General features: G+C 47.1%; 1 protein-coding gene across 1 annotated transcript in view; it reads left to right on the top strand.

The window, feature by feature from the left end:
• shisa9a (shisa family member 9a) overlaps nucleotides 1-13167 on the top strand; it is a 339858-nt gene that overhangs the window by 84081 nt on the left and 242610 nt on the right. The gene's annotated exons all lie outside the window — the stretch shown is intronic.

The raw sequence follows: 13167 nt of genomic DNA, 5'->3' as shown, positions 1-13167 counted from the left end.
TGCCAAAATTTGCAACTTGCTTTTAACTCAAATTAACTTTGACATTAGCCATTAATCGTTAATGTGTTCTCATTGTCACAATAGCCACTATTTTGGTGATACCTACAAATAATTTTAATAGGTGAAAGAGCACCCTACCTAGGCCCAATACTCCACCCCATCCACTTAACCTGACCTAGGGACAATTTAGCATGTCCAGTCCACCTAACCTGCACATCTTTGGACTGTGGGAGGAAACCGGAGCACCCGGAGGAAACCCACGCACACACGGGGAGAACGTGCAAATTCCAAACAGTCACCCAAGGCTGGAATCGAACCCGGGTCCCTGGCACTGTGAGGCAGCAGTGCTAACCACTGTGCCACCACATTTTTTTTAATCCTCTGTGGAAGAATTAGTGGCCCACATTATTGCACTCACCACTGCACTGTCCAATAGTCGTCTTCCCAGAGCGCAGCGCAAGTAACCAATCCAAATAGAGCGTTGGAAAGCAGGACCATTAATAACTGCTTCCCAAGACAACAAGATGTTGGAATGCAGCCTGCTACAAGTTTAACTCTTGTCACCTGAAACCTCCCTCTTCATGCCCGTTGTTGTATACTGACCCTCGTTTCCTCATCCACATCACAATCAGAATGTTACAAATGATCTACAATTTGTTGAGATTCCACTCCACCCCAAGTGCACTCTTCAAATCTGATTTCTGTGTCTAACCAATTCCACCATGGCTATTCAAGATCACTTGGATGTGGTCATTTCCTGTTCTCAGCGGGGTGGGTGGGGCAGTGGGCAGTGGGGGGGGGGGGGGGGGGGGGCAGGGTCTCTAGGTGGGTGCCAGCGATGGATGTAACGTCTGCATCTTCATAATGTCATAATATACACCAGCATATCATGCTGCAGACACACACTGATGGACACACAGTGGGACCAATCAACATACACAACACCGCAGCCAATTACCAGTGAGAGCACACGCAATATAAAGACAGGGGGCATCAGAGTTCCCGCTCTTTCGAGTAGCAGCTAGCTAGGAGCACAGAGCTCACAGCCTGTAACACAGACATTCACCATGTGCTGAGTGCATCAACTGGTTAGGACAAGGCAAAGATGTTTAGTTAAAGCTGGTATCGTATTTACCCACAGTTCAAGTATGTTTAAATAGAAAACCTTTTAATAAAATAGCGTTGCACTACTTCAAGTGTTGGTGACCTGTATGTGATCCAGAACACCCAACACATCAGATAAGGCAGGAGGATGGCTGTCCACACAACTCAAGAGAAGACATTGTTTACGGGGCCTGTTGGAGGCAGGGTGTCAGCACCTCATTGAAACATCTGTGTGTGTGTCCTCTTTAGTTGCAACTGTCTGTATTTTAAAGAAAAGTTTCAAGGTGAGCCTCAGTGATGATTTCTTCGGTCAGAATTCTTCTCCCTTTGACCTGATGTTCTCCAGGCTCCATGTTTCTGCTGCTCAGTGTTGACCTCTACGCGCTGGTCCACATCACAATGCATCACATTTACTCACATACAGAAATTCAAGAAATATTAAAAATGTCTTACAATACTTAGCACAAAGGAAGCTGGCTGCGGTTGGCGAAGGCCAATCATTTCAATCCCAGGACATCTCTGCAGGAGTGGTTCAGAGTAGTGCCCAAGGCCCAACCATCTTTGGCTGCTTCATTAGCAGAATGTTAAATGTGAGGATGTTCACTGATGTTCAACACCATCTGCTACTCCTCAAATACTGAAGTTGTCCATGGCCATATGTAGCAAGACCCCTGAACAACGTTCAGGCTTGGACTGATAAGTGGCAAGTAACATTTTATGTTACTTGCCACTTCTCAACTCCTCATTGGCTTCTCGATGATCATCTCCTGAATCCAACCATCTCTGACATTATCAAGGGAGGGATCAAATTTTGGAAGATGCAGGAAATCAAAGAGTAGAGACAAGGCAGGAGAGGGGCTGGTTTAGCACACTGGGCTAAATCACTGGCTTTTAAAGCAGACCAAGCAGGACAGCAGCGCGATTCAATTCCCGTAGCAGCCTCCCTGAACAGGCACCGGAATGTGGCGACTAGGGGCTTTTCACAGTAACTTCATTGAAGCCTACTTGTGACAATAAGCAATTTTTCATTTCATTTCATAATATCAATGACATTAGCATCGCCAAATTCCTCACCATCAACACCCTGGAGTTGTTATTGACCAGAACCTTAACTGGACCAGCCATATGGAGTGCAGATTGCAAGCAGAGTGAGCTGATGTGAGTTTAAGAAGTGGGAAGTTGGTGAAAGGCGGAGGAGGTGCTCCTTTTTCAACTTGTTTCATACTTCGATGCAGTGGAAGGACCTGGGTGATGAGCAACTAGGAAGCCAATGAGGAGTTTAGCTTAGTTGTAGGCCATACTAGCATTTAATAAACACAAAAAATTATAGTATGACAATGGAATTATTCTAAGTTAATTAAGAAAGTAATTAAATTAACTAAATAACATATGTGACACTGGCAGACAGGTGTGGAATGTGGGACCCTCTGGACGCCAACACGATCAGGACAAGCATGTCTGTAGAACGTGTAGGCAGTTATAGGAATTCTAGATCAGGATTCTTGATCTGAAAGGCAAACTCCAGACAATTTGCCATACCAAGGAGATACCTGGACACTTTGTACCCGAAGGTGGTCACACCTCTGGGAATAGGATCAGCCGTTTTGGTCAGCAGTGAGGGACAGGAGAATGTGACTGTGAGTGCGGAAGGTACAGGAATGGAGGAGCTTCAGGCTTTGCAATTGTCAAACAGCTTTGATGTGCTAGCAACCTGCATGGACCAAAGTGAGGCCTGCAAAGTGGATGGGCAGACTGATCATGGCATCATGGTGCAGAAAGGGAGCAAAAAGGAATATAGTGATAGTAAGGGACAGCACAGTGAGACGGATTGACACATCCCTCTGCAGCATAGAGCGAGAGTCCAGATGGCTGTGTTGCCTGCTTGGTGCCAGGGTTTTGGACATCTACTCAAGGCTGGAGAGGAACTTGCAATGGGAGGGGGAGAATCCAGTCATCGTGGTCCATGTAAGTATCAACTACATCGGCAGGACAAAGGAAATATGTAACCAGTATGAGGGGATACGCACCAAATTAAGAAGCCGAACCTCAAAGGTAACAATCTCTTAATTATTACCTGAGTCACATGCAAATTGGCACAGGGTACATAAAATTAGAGAGATGAATGTATGGCTCAAAGACTGGGGTGTGGGAGAAATGGGTTTCGGCACCAGTACTGGGGAAAATGGGGGCTGTCTAACCTGAACCATGATGGGACGAGTGTCCTCACGAGCTACATAATCAGGGAAGTAGAGAGGGTTTTAAACTAAATAGTGGGGGCGAGGGATCAAATTTTGGAAGATGCAGGAAATCAAAGAGTAGAGACAAGGCAGGAGAGGGGCTGGTTTGGCACACTGGGCTAAATCACTGGCTTTTAAAGCAGACCAGGCAGGCCAGCAGCACGGTTCAATTCCCGTAGCAGCCTCCCCGAACAGGCGCCGGAATGTGGCGACTAGGGGCTTTTCACAGTAACTTCATTGAAGCCTACTTGTGACAATAAGCGATTTTCATTTCATTTCATAAGTATTAATGTCAGAAATGATAAATAGACCATGACAAGAAGGGACAGTGAGTACATATCGAAGAATAAATCAACAGATAAGGTTAAAAGTTATAAAATAAGAAAAGGACAAAACCTCAGGCTCTGTATCTGAATGCATGTAGCATTCAAAACAAAACAGATGAACTGACAGCACAAATAGAAATAAATAAGTACGATCTGATGGATATCACAGAGACCTGGCTGCAGAATGACTGAGATCTGGAGCTGTCCATTGCAGGGTACATGACATTTAGGAAGAATGGGAAGCTAGGAGAAGGCGACAAGGTGGCTCTGCTAATTAATGATAGTATTAGCACAACAGATAGGGCTGACCCAAGTTCAGGAAACCAGGAAGTAGAAGTAGTTTGGGAGAGATGAGAAATGATAAAGAACTCACTTGTGGGAGTGGCGTACAGGCCCCCCAACAGTAACCACATGTTCGGGTGGGATAGAAAAGAAGAAAGAATAGGAACTTGTCAGAAAGGTATGGTGATTAATCGTGGGGGATTTTAATCTACCTCGAAACTAAATGAGAGCAGGCTATATTAGACTGGGCATTGTGCAATGAGATAGGGTTAAGTAATGACCTAATGAAGGCACCCCAAGGAGCAGCGACCATATGATTGCATTTTAGATTCAGTTTGAGGGAGAGAAGAATGGCTCTAGGACTAGCATTTTGAACTTAAATAAGGGCAGTTATGAGCGCAGATCTGTGGATTATTAGTTCAGCAACAATACCACTACACCATTGCCTCCCAAGAGTTTGCTATGAGCATTGCTATGGGTGATTTCCATTTGTGAACTGGTTCATGAAATCGGCTTGGGTTCTCTGTTGCCTTCTGCAGTATGGCTGACCAGAAAATTCATTAAGTCAGCTTCTGGCTCCGAGACAGGGCACTACACTGCTCTAGAAGACCTCCATGCTGATACACCAGGCAGGATAAAAGAATGGGAACAATTAACATGCGTTCTAAATGAAGTACCATACTATGTAAATTAGGGTATTAGTGGGATGAACTTTAACTGGCCAAATTGCCTTTTCTTCTCTCTGATTATCTCATTATCTTTGATTTTGTATAACTCTTAACCTTTCTCCTTTTAATCCTTTAAAATAATGTTTTTCTCTGTTTTCCTTTTATCTCTCCATTTAACAATAGAGGTCTTGACACTAGCCATATAGTTCATGATGTATATATTTAATTTGCATCCTCCCACTGATTTCTTTAAAATCATTCCATTTTTGATTTGCATTTTTTTCCCTTGGATAAGTATCTGAGTGTAAATCCTGGCTATTAAAGCAAGCTCTTAAAACCAGGACGTTTCATCATCCTTTGCTGCAGTGCATGATACAATCTTACAATACAAAGCCTATTTCATGACTTTAACAGAAAATGTTTCTGTAAACAGGGTGGCACAGTGGTTAACACTGCAACCCCAATGCGGCAGGCACACCGCGTTCAATCCCGGCCTCGGGTGACTGGGCGGAGTCGGCACGTTCTCCCCGTGTGCGCGTGGGTTTCCTCCGGGTGCTCTGGTTTCCTCCCACAGTCCAAAGATGTGCAGGTTAGGTGGGGTTACAGGGATAGGGATAGGGCTGGGGAGTGGGTCTAGGTAGGCTGTTCTTTCAGAGGGTCGGTGAAGACACGGTGGGTTAAATGGCCTCCTTCTGCACTGTCGGGATTCTATGTAATTGCATTCACCTCATAGAAATGTTCATTGGAGGATAATTGTGCATTTGGCTCTGGAGGCTACTGGGACAGGCTGCATGGAGCTTTGGTCTGGCATGGGCATGGCCTGAATCAAACTCTCGGTGTAAGTGGGTGCATTTTGGGTGAGTTAACATTTCATCCAAAGTGCGGCATAACCTGCTCAAATTTCCAAAACGTCAACGTCACAATTTATTTTATTCTTACCAGTTAGATTTGTAAGATGCCCAATCTAATTCTGGTACAGCATTAACATTTTTAAATAGATGTCTTCTTGACAAAATGTCCCATGCCAGATTTCCTCTCTTCATTCCCTCATCCCACACCCAACTGCACCCATTCTGTTCAGAACATTAAGGGGCAGGAACATGACCAAGCCATTTATCCGCTGCTTCCCAATTAATTAAGAGCATGGCGGAATATTTACATCAGCTTCACGTTCCCACTCTATCCCCATATCTTTTGATTGCCCTCATGCTGCAAAATCCAGGGGGATCTTGAATATATTCATTGACTGTACACCTACAGCAGTCTAGGGGAAGAGATTCCAGAGATTCATAAGGCACCGTGCAGGGGAAAACGTTCTCCTCACCTCAGTCCTAAATGACCATCTCTTTGTTATTCTGAGGCTAAGACCAAGCCACGGCAAAACAACCTGAAAATGAATGAATGAAAATCGCTTATTGTCACAAGTCGGCTTCAATGAAGTTACTGTGAAAAGCCCCTAGTCGCCACATTCCGGCGCCTGTTCAGGGAGGCTGGTACGGGAATTGAACGGTGCTGCTGGCCTGCCTTGGTCTGCTTGCAAAGCCAGCGATTTAGCCCAGTGAGCTAAGCCAGCCCCTCCGGTCAAACCCTCAAAGGTGATTTTTAAGAATTCTTTCATGGACCTAGGTGTCACTGACGAGGTCAGTATATGCCGACCATCTCAAATTGCCTTTGAACTGAGTGTCCTGCTGGGTCACATTGGTGTGGTTCTGGAGTTATATGTAGGCCAGAGCGGGAAGGATGGCAGATTTAAACAACAGTCAATGCTGGTGCCATGGTCACCATTAATGAGACCGGCGTTTAGTTAGAGTCTTTTGAGAAGACAAACCTGAATTTGAATTCCATCGGCAGCTCTGGGGGGGGGAATTTGAACCCATGTAGCCTGGATTACTGCCTCAGTGACATTACCATAGTGCCGTCTCCTGCCTAGCATTTGTAATATTCCCCTGAGATCACCTCATTCTCCTAAAAACCAGGGAATTTGACCCATTCTTCTCAATCTGCTCAATCTCGCTGGTCAGCATTTCCAACTGTGAACTGTTTTGTTTGCTTTCAGTGAAAGCAAAGGAACGACAACCTCTGTCCTGAGTTACTCGAGGCATGAATCGACACTGTGGAATAGTAAATGATGTTGCTCGAGCAGTGGATCCTGATAAATGGGTTGTTGGGATGTATGTTGCAGGTGTTATGTAATACTTAGTTCTCACCTGTTGTCCTTGGGCATGTATATTATGTTGCGTCCTCTGAATCCTTCTACCATTACTGCTATCTCTCTCCTTATGAAAAATGCTTCTCAAAATCCACGTCCTGCATCATGTTTTCACCTAATCCAAAAAGGAGAGCGAGATTGCGGGTGGATTTAGTGAGGGATGGCCTGGTTGGGGGCAGGGGGAGAGAGGGGGGATGGTAGCTGAAAATGGTGACTGCTGGCTTCTCCAGGATTTCCAGGGGCCCGGAGGGAATTCAGTCCCTGGAACCCCGCTGCTGGGGCTCCTGGTTCCGTGGGGGATATTCAATTGCTGCACTTCCTCCAGCATCGGAGGCTGGCAGCTTTTCATTCATGGCAGCATCACCTGGAGCTGCTGCTGCCGGTCATACTCGTGAGTCTTCGGCAGGAATCATTGAAGAAAAAGTCAGTGAGGGCGGGATGGAGGCATGGGAGAGGGGCTTGCCAGTGAATGGGGGTTAGGGGTGGTCAGAGGAAAGGGCAAAGGGCTAGCTGTCCCCAGGGTTCCCCCTCCTTCCTGACACCGGGTCCCTTAATCAAGCACTGTCATGATATGCAGACATGCAGATAATGATATACAGGCAGCTAATGAACACAGAGAACAGGACATGACCAATGAGCAGGCAGGACACTCAGGGGTGGTATCTCACCATAAAAGGCAAGAGGCAATTCACACCGCCTCTTTCCACTGATGAACATCTACAGAGTGAGTCAGGGTGTATGTACAGTATCACACCTCCAGCACGTGGCTAAGAGCTAGTCTGGTTCAGTCACAGAGTAACCACACTTAGGTTAGCAGAGAGTCAAACTCATAGAGAACTGTGCTACTGGTTCAATAAATCAGATTGGACTAACTTCAAGGTCTGGAGTATCTTTTGGTTAAAGCTGCATCCAGTTGCAGCCTGTGTTATCCCAGAGTACATAACACATCAGGCACGGACTGTGTTTGAGAGCGAGACTCCTGCTTTCCTGTTGGTCTCCCCATCCCCTCCCATGGCACGACCCTGCCTTCCACTGACAGGATGATGCGGTTAAGTGGGCATTAATCACCCACTTGTCAGGCATACGAGGGAGAAGTGAATAGAGGGTCACAATGGGAGATATGGATGATATAAAATGGAAGGAGGCTCGAGTGAATTATAGACTGGTTGGGCCGAATGGCCTATTTTTGTGCCATAAGCCCTGGGTGATCATGTGTAAGATGAGGGATAGCTAATGGCAAGTGAGGTGGAGATTGAAACCAACATGGATGAGGAGTCACTCAGTGCTGAATTGGGGAAGGAAAAGGATATTCTGCGACTTGGTGGATCCGAACATTGCTGCAATGGCATGGGTGAGGCAGCCGATGGAATCAAGAGTATATATCCGTATGGAAAGAGTGCTGTAGGTACGTGGGGAGTTGCTGTTGGTTTGTGATGATAATTATAAGGTACTGGTAATCTTTCCATTGGATTCTAAGTTGGTGTTGGTTTATTTGTCTGCACGGGACAGTTAATATAACAGCATTTTTGGCTATAACCCTTAATTCTAATGTTGAGAATAGCATTGTTGAACCTTTCAGAACTGGACTGAAATGTCTTGGTTTCAGTGTTGTGTAGTCTGATGTGGGGCGGGCTCCGGGGTCCTGGGGGGGGGGCGCGGGGCGATCTGGCCCCAGGGGGTGCCCCCACGGTGGCCTGGCCCACGATCGGGGCCCACCGATCCGCGGGCGGGCCTATGCTGTGGGGGGCACTCTTTTCCATCTGCCTTCGCCACGGTCTGCACCATGGCGGAGGCGGAAGAGACTCCCTCCACTGCGCATGCGCGGGAATGCTGTCAGCGGCCGCTAACACTCCCTCGCATGCGCCGCCCGGAGATGTCAATTTCCGCGCCAGCTGGCGGGGCACCATAGGCCTTTTCCGCCAGCTGGCGGGGCGGAAATTCATCCGGCGCGGGCCTAGCCCCTTAAGGGTGGGGCTTGGCACCCCAAGATGCGGAGCATTCCGCACCTTTGGGGCGGCGCGATGCCCGACTGATTTCGCCGGTTTTGGGCGCCGGTCGGCGGACATCATGCCGATTACAGAGAATTTCGCCCCTGATGTTTGTTATTCTGGTCTCCGAGACAACGGGAATGTGCCTGTCTTCCCAAAGCCTGCTCGATTGCTTCTCATGCATTCCTTTATTTCAGCTTGTGGAGACTAAAATTCGAATTGGAATAAATCCCAATGTGAAGGCACCAGGCCGGAAAATGCTGCTCGTGTCTCTGACAGAAATACACTTAGCGAATGGTCTGGCTGGGCAAATTCACCTTTATAGTAAATACTTAAATCAACCCAATTTTTAATCGAAAAATGATGATATTCAGCTCACATGCCTGTGTTGTCATGATCATGATGATGCTGGTGTATTAATTCCACAATGTTAAACATTCAACCTTTTCTGAAACTTCAAAGGCAACATTTGGATGGTCATACGTGTTTCCCGGGGTGTCCCACTGGCCGCCTCTTGTCGGGTATGGCCCCCGAGTCCCAGGCTGTGACATAAATGGAATTGTTACCTGCACTTGTGCATATTGAGAAGTGTGCTAGGAAAATCTAATTCTAACAGAAGAGAAGGGAGGAAACGCATGAGAGGAAAAGCCGATGGAATTTCGCAGAGTAGTGAACAGCTAAACAGAGGTGAAAGTGATGATAGAACAGCAAAAATATGCAGGGGGAGGACATTTTAAAATAGTGTGGTAGTATGTATTGGGGGTCATGTGGGACTGGAAGCCCTAATGTCATTGGCTGACAGATCCCGGGTCCTGGTTGGCCATTGACCTCAAGCTCCGCCCTGAAGGCGGAGTATAAGAAGCCGGAGTCTTCCCCCGCAGGCCAGTTTACTATCGAGCTGCGGGGGAACAGACACGCTTAATAAAGCCTCATCGACTTCACTCTATTCGTCTCATGGAGTCTTTGTGCGCTACATTTTAGTGTGTGAAACAAGAAGGGAAATATTACGGGCGATTCTCAGGCTGCGTTCTGCCCAGCGGAAAAGCTGCTATGTCGGGAGCAAAGCGGGAGAGCCTGAAAAGGGGTTTAAATCATCATTTAAATATGCCACGACTGTTTGAAGCCGGATTCTCCCGGCTCCTGGTATTACCAGTCCCACACCTCCCCCCACCCCCTCCTTGCTGGCACAGCGTGAAGTCAACGGGAATCGCCACTGGTATTGACCATCCGAGACCAGACGTGATGACCATGCCAAGGGGTTCTGAGCACATTGTAGCTCCTGGGCGGTCGGGGGCAGGGCAGGATAGTGGCATGGCACTGCCTGCTGGCATCCTGGCACCCTTGCCGGTGGGGGGTTACCTCAGCAGGCGGGCTGTCCCTTCCTCCCCCTGCAGCAGCAGAGGCTGTTGACCGCCTGGATCCAGTCGAGTCGGCAGGCTGGAAGTAATGAAGCCCATGTTCCGATTATTGAAATCCTTCGAAGATCCTGAAGAATGTTCTCCGGTTTAGATACTGCTTTATCCTCGATGTCTATGTTCTTCGTGCCCCAGTGGAGCGATCTTTTATCCTGATGACGTCCTCACTTCTCATAGTGATCCTGGACTTTACTATGATGATGATGTCTGTTAACGTTGCCATTTATCTACTCGCAAGGAAGTGAATTATTTGGGAGTGATGTCTTGAACTGTTAATTATCCTACATTAATAAGGTTATATCATGTTGAGCTGGATATTGTATGCGGGCTTTGTGCACAGTTTCTTTATCCTTTTGTGTCCTTGGGGGGAGGATGAGCAGAGCTGGAGTGGGGTGAGGGGGGTTAAGGGTGTGGGTGTAGGGTTAGTTCTGTCCTCGCTATGTTCGAGGAAGGTCCCCCATAGTCCGGTCTGATCCTTTTCTTCCGGCTGCGCTTATCCTCCGTTGTGCCCAGGCTGTTTTATCCTGTAGAGGGCGGGGGGTTGTTCAGCTCCTCTTTAGGGGAGAGTCGGTCATTTCTACTGAATTGCGTCTCCCCCTTTGACCGTCCTTCTGCTGTCAGAAGTTTTGTTGTGAGGTCGGCCTCAGTAATTTCCATTATCGGTGGTAGATGGTGTGTCTGGTGGGGTGGTCCTTCTTGGGAGGGTTTCCTTAGGCGCCATGTTTCGCATGGGACCGGATGGGCCTAGCTTTGGGGGGTGGGGTCATGGTAGTCCAGGGGTTAGTTTTTTCATGTCCTGTGGCAGTGCTGGGCAAGGCCAGGCCCAGTGTAGCGGTCAGTATCCCGTTGCTTCTTGGGTGGTGACACCTCACTTTGGGTGGTCCTGCCTCTAGGTTGCCCCCTAGTTTGGGGGGTGCACTCTGACTGCCCTCCCATCCTGGTGTGGGTTCCCTCCCTTATTTCCGATTGGGTTGACCCCAAGGTTGTCTTTTGCCCAATTGGTGGTGGTGTTGGTTGTTTGATGATCTGCTGTGTCCTTGGCCCTGGGGCTGCGAAGTGGCATTGTGGAGGTTCAATTCTTCACTTTTGGCTATCGTTCTTGCTCTCTTTTTACTTTCTCTCTGGGAGACCATGGATTGTCAACATGGGTCTGGTTGTGCCCAGTCCTTTCCTTCAGTTTATCTTTGTATTTTGATATCTCGAATGTGAGGGTGGCTGTCTGTTCCAATCTGGGTCTGGAGAGGAGTTCAAATTGCACTGGAAGAGTTAACAGAATTCCCCTTAGTACCGGAGTTCTCGGGTCCTGTTTTCTTCTTCAGTCATTCTGTTTTTAAGCTATGGGTATGATGTTGTCTAACTTGCTGCTTGTATCCAGTTCCGGTGCAGATGGATTATTTATCCGTGGGGGGAACATTTTGGGGATTTGGTCCCTGGTTCATCCGGTCCTGTTTCTGTAACGACTGTTGTTTTGGGCTGTACCTGTTATACATTGACACCTGTAGCTGTCTTTTTGCCATTTGCTTGTTTTGTGCGAGTTTGTATAAAAATTGAAAAACTCCAATAAACAGACTTTCTTTTAAAAATGGCGCCACGATCTCTGTGAAGCCAGGCATGTGGATGTGCTAAGGCCCTGCTCCTCGCCAAAAACATTTCTAGATGTGGGAAGATTGTGATCTGCATCGTGCCGACCAATCAGACCGGAATCGCACTGTGGTTCCCGCCGGAGACCACACATGTTTTTTGGAGAATTGCACCAATTGTCTCTTTATACGCTAGCTATAGTCTTCGGGATTACGGATGACTCTCAACCAAATTGTGACACTGATTTGCAAGCTATACCCTACTGAGTCTATCCAAGTTGATTTTCATTGGCATTATTTGAAAAAAATTCCGTCACATTTCCGAGCATTTAATCAAAAGGAGACACAACTCGCACTGTGGCTTTAACAGCAACACTTTATTGTATATTAGTTTTCATCTAAAAGATATCAGTGTCCAACCCCATCACTGTTAATAGAAGTGGGTTATTATTAAGAGACCACAATATGCTCAAAGGTTGGACAAATATTTTGATTTGATTTATTCTGGTTGAAGTCTGATCAAACATTATTTGAATGAAGGCATTATTTGGACCACAGATTGAGTGATGTGTTAAAGTGGACACTGACATTTTCACCATTGCGTCTTGAGTTTAGCTTTAGCCCCAACTAATAGGATAAATGATTAATGTCTCCTGACAGAAAGAAACCAATGCGATATTAGTTTGGGCAGTGTTAACACAGTTCCTTATGAATTCAAAACCGTCTCAAGTTCATCGCGGTCGCCAAGTTCCCACTTCAGCCAGAAAGAATACATAATAGTGGGTCTGAGAAACGGTGCCATGTGGGAGTACTCGGCTACAGAATCTTGTTGTGGCAAAACAGAGGGAGCTTTGCGCAGTATCTCTGCTATCGACACTTGACCCTGAAGCAAGTAATACTGGGGGTGCCCAAAGTTGGAAAATGTTGTGACAAAGACCTCCCAGATTATTGAGTAAAAATTGACCCCAAAAAATATTTTGCTGCTCTGAGGATTTTACGGCATTGTTAGTGGAAATGCAAATATGAACATTTAATTTTAAATCTAGTCGGGGAGAGGGCCCTTCCAAACTTGTTATACTATTACAGGGCGGCGAATGTGGAGAAGGTGCGGGGCTGGAGTAGAGACGAGGAGGCTTTGTGGGTGCAGATGAAGGCGGGTTCTTGTAAAGGGTCGGACTCGCAGGCGCTGGCTACAGCGCCGCTACTATTTGCCCCAGGGAGGTACTCGGGTAGTCCTGTGGTGGTAGCCACGCTGAGGATTTGGAGGCAATTCTGACAGGACTTTAAGTTGAGGGCAGGTTCGAGGGTGATGCCGATAAGGGAGAACCATGGGTTTGAGCCAGGGAGGATGGATGTGA

Source organism: Scyliorhinus torazame, chromosome 17, assembly GCF_047496885.1.
Source record: "Scyliorhinus torazame isolate Kashiwa2021f chromosome 17, sScyTor2.1, whole genome shotgun sequence".
In the NCBI taxonomy this organism is placed as follows: domain Eukaryota; kingdom Metazoa; phylum Chordata; class Chondrichthyes; order Carcharhiniformes; family Scyliorhinidae; genus Scyliorhinus; species Scyliorhinus torazame.
The sequence above is the reverse complement of the archived record's forward strand: the minus strand, read 5'-3'. Positions and strand labels throughout refer to the sequence as shown.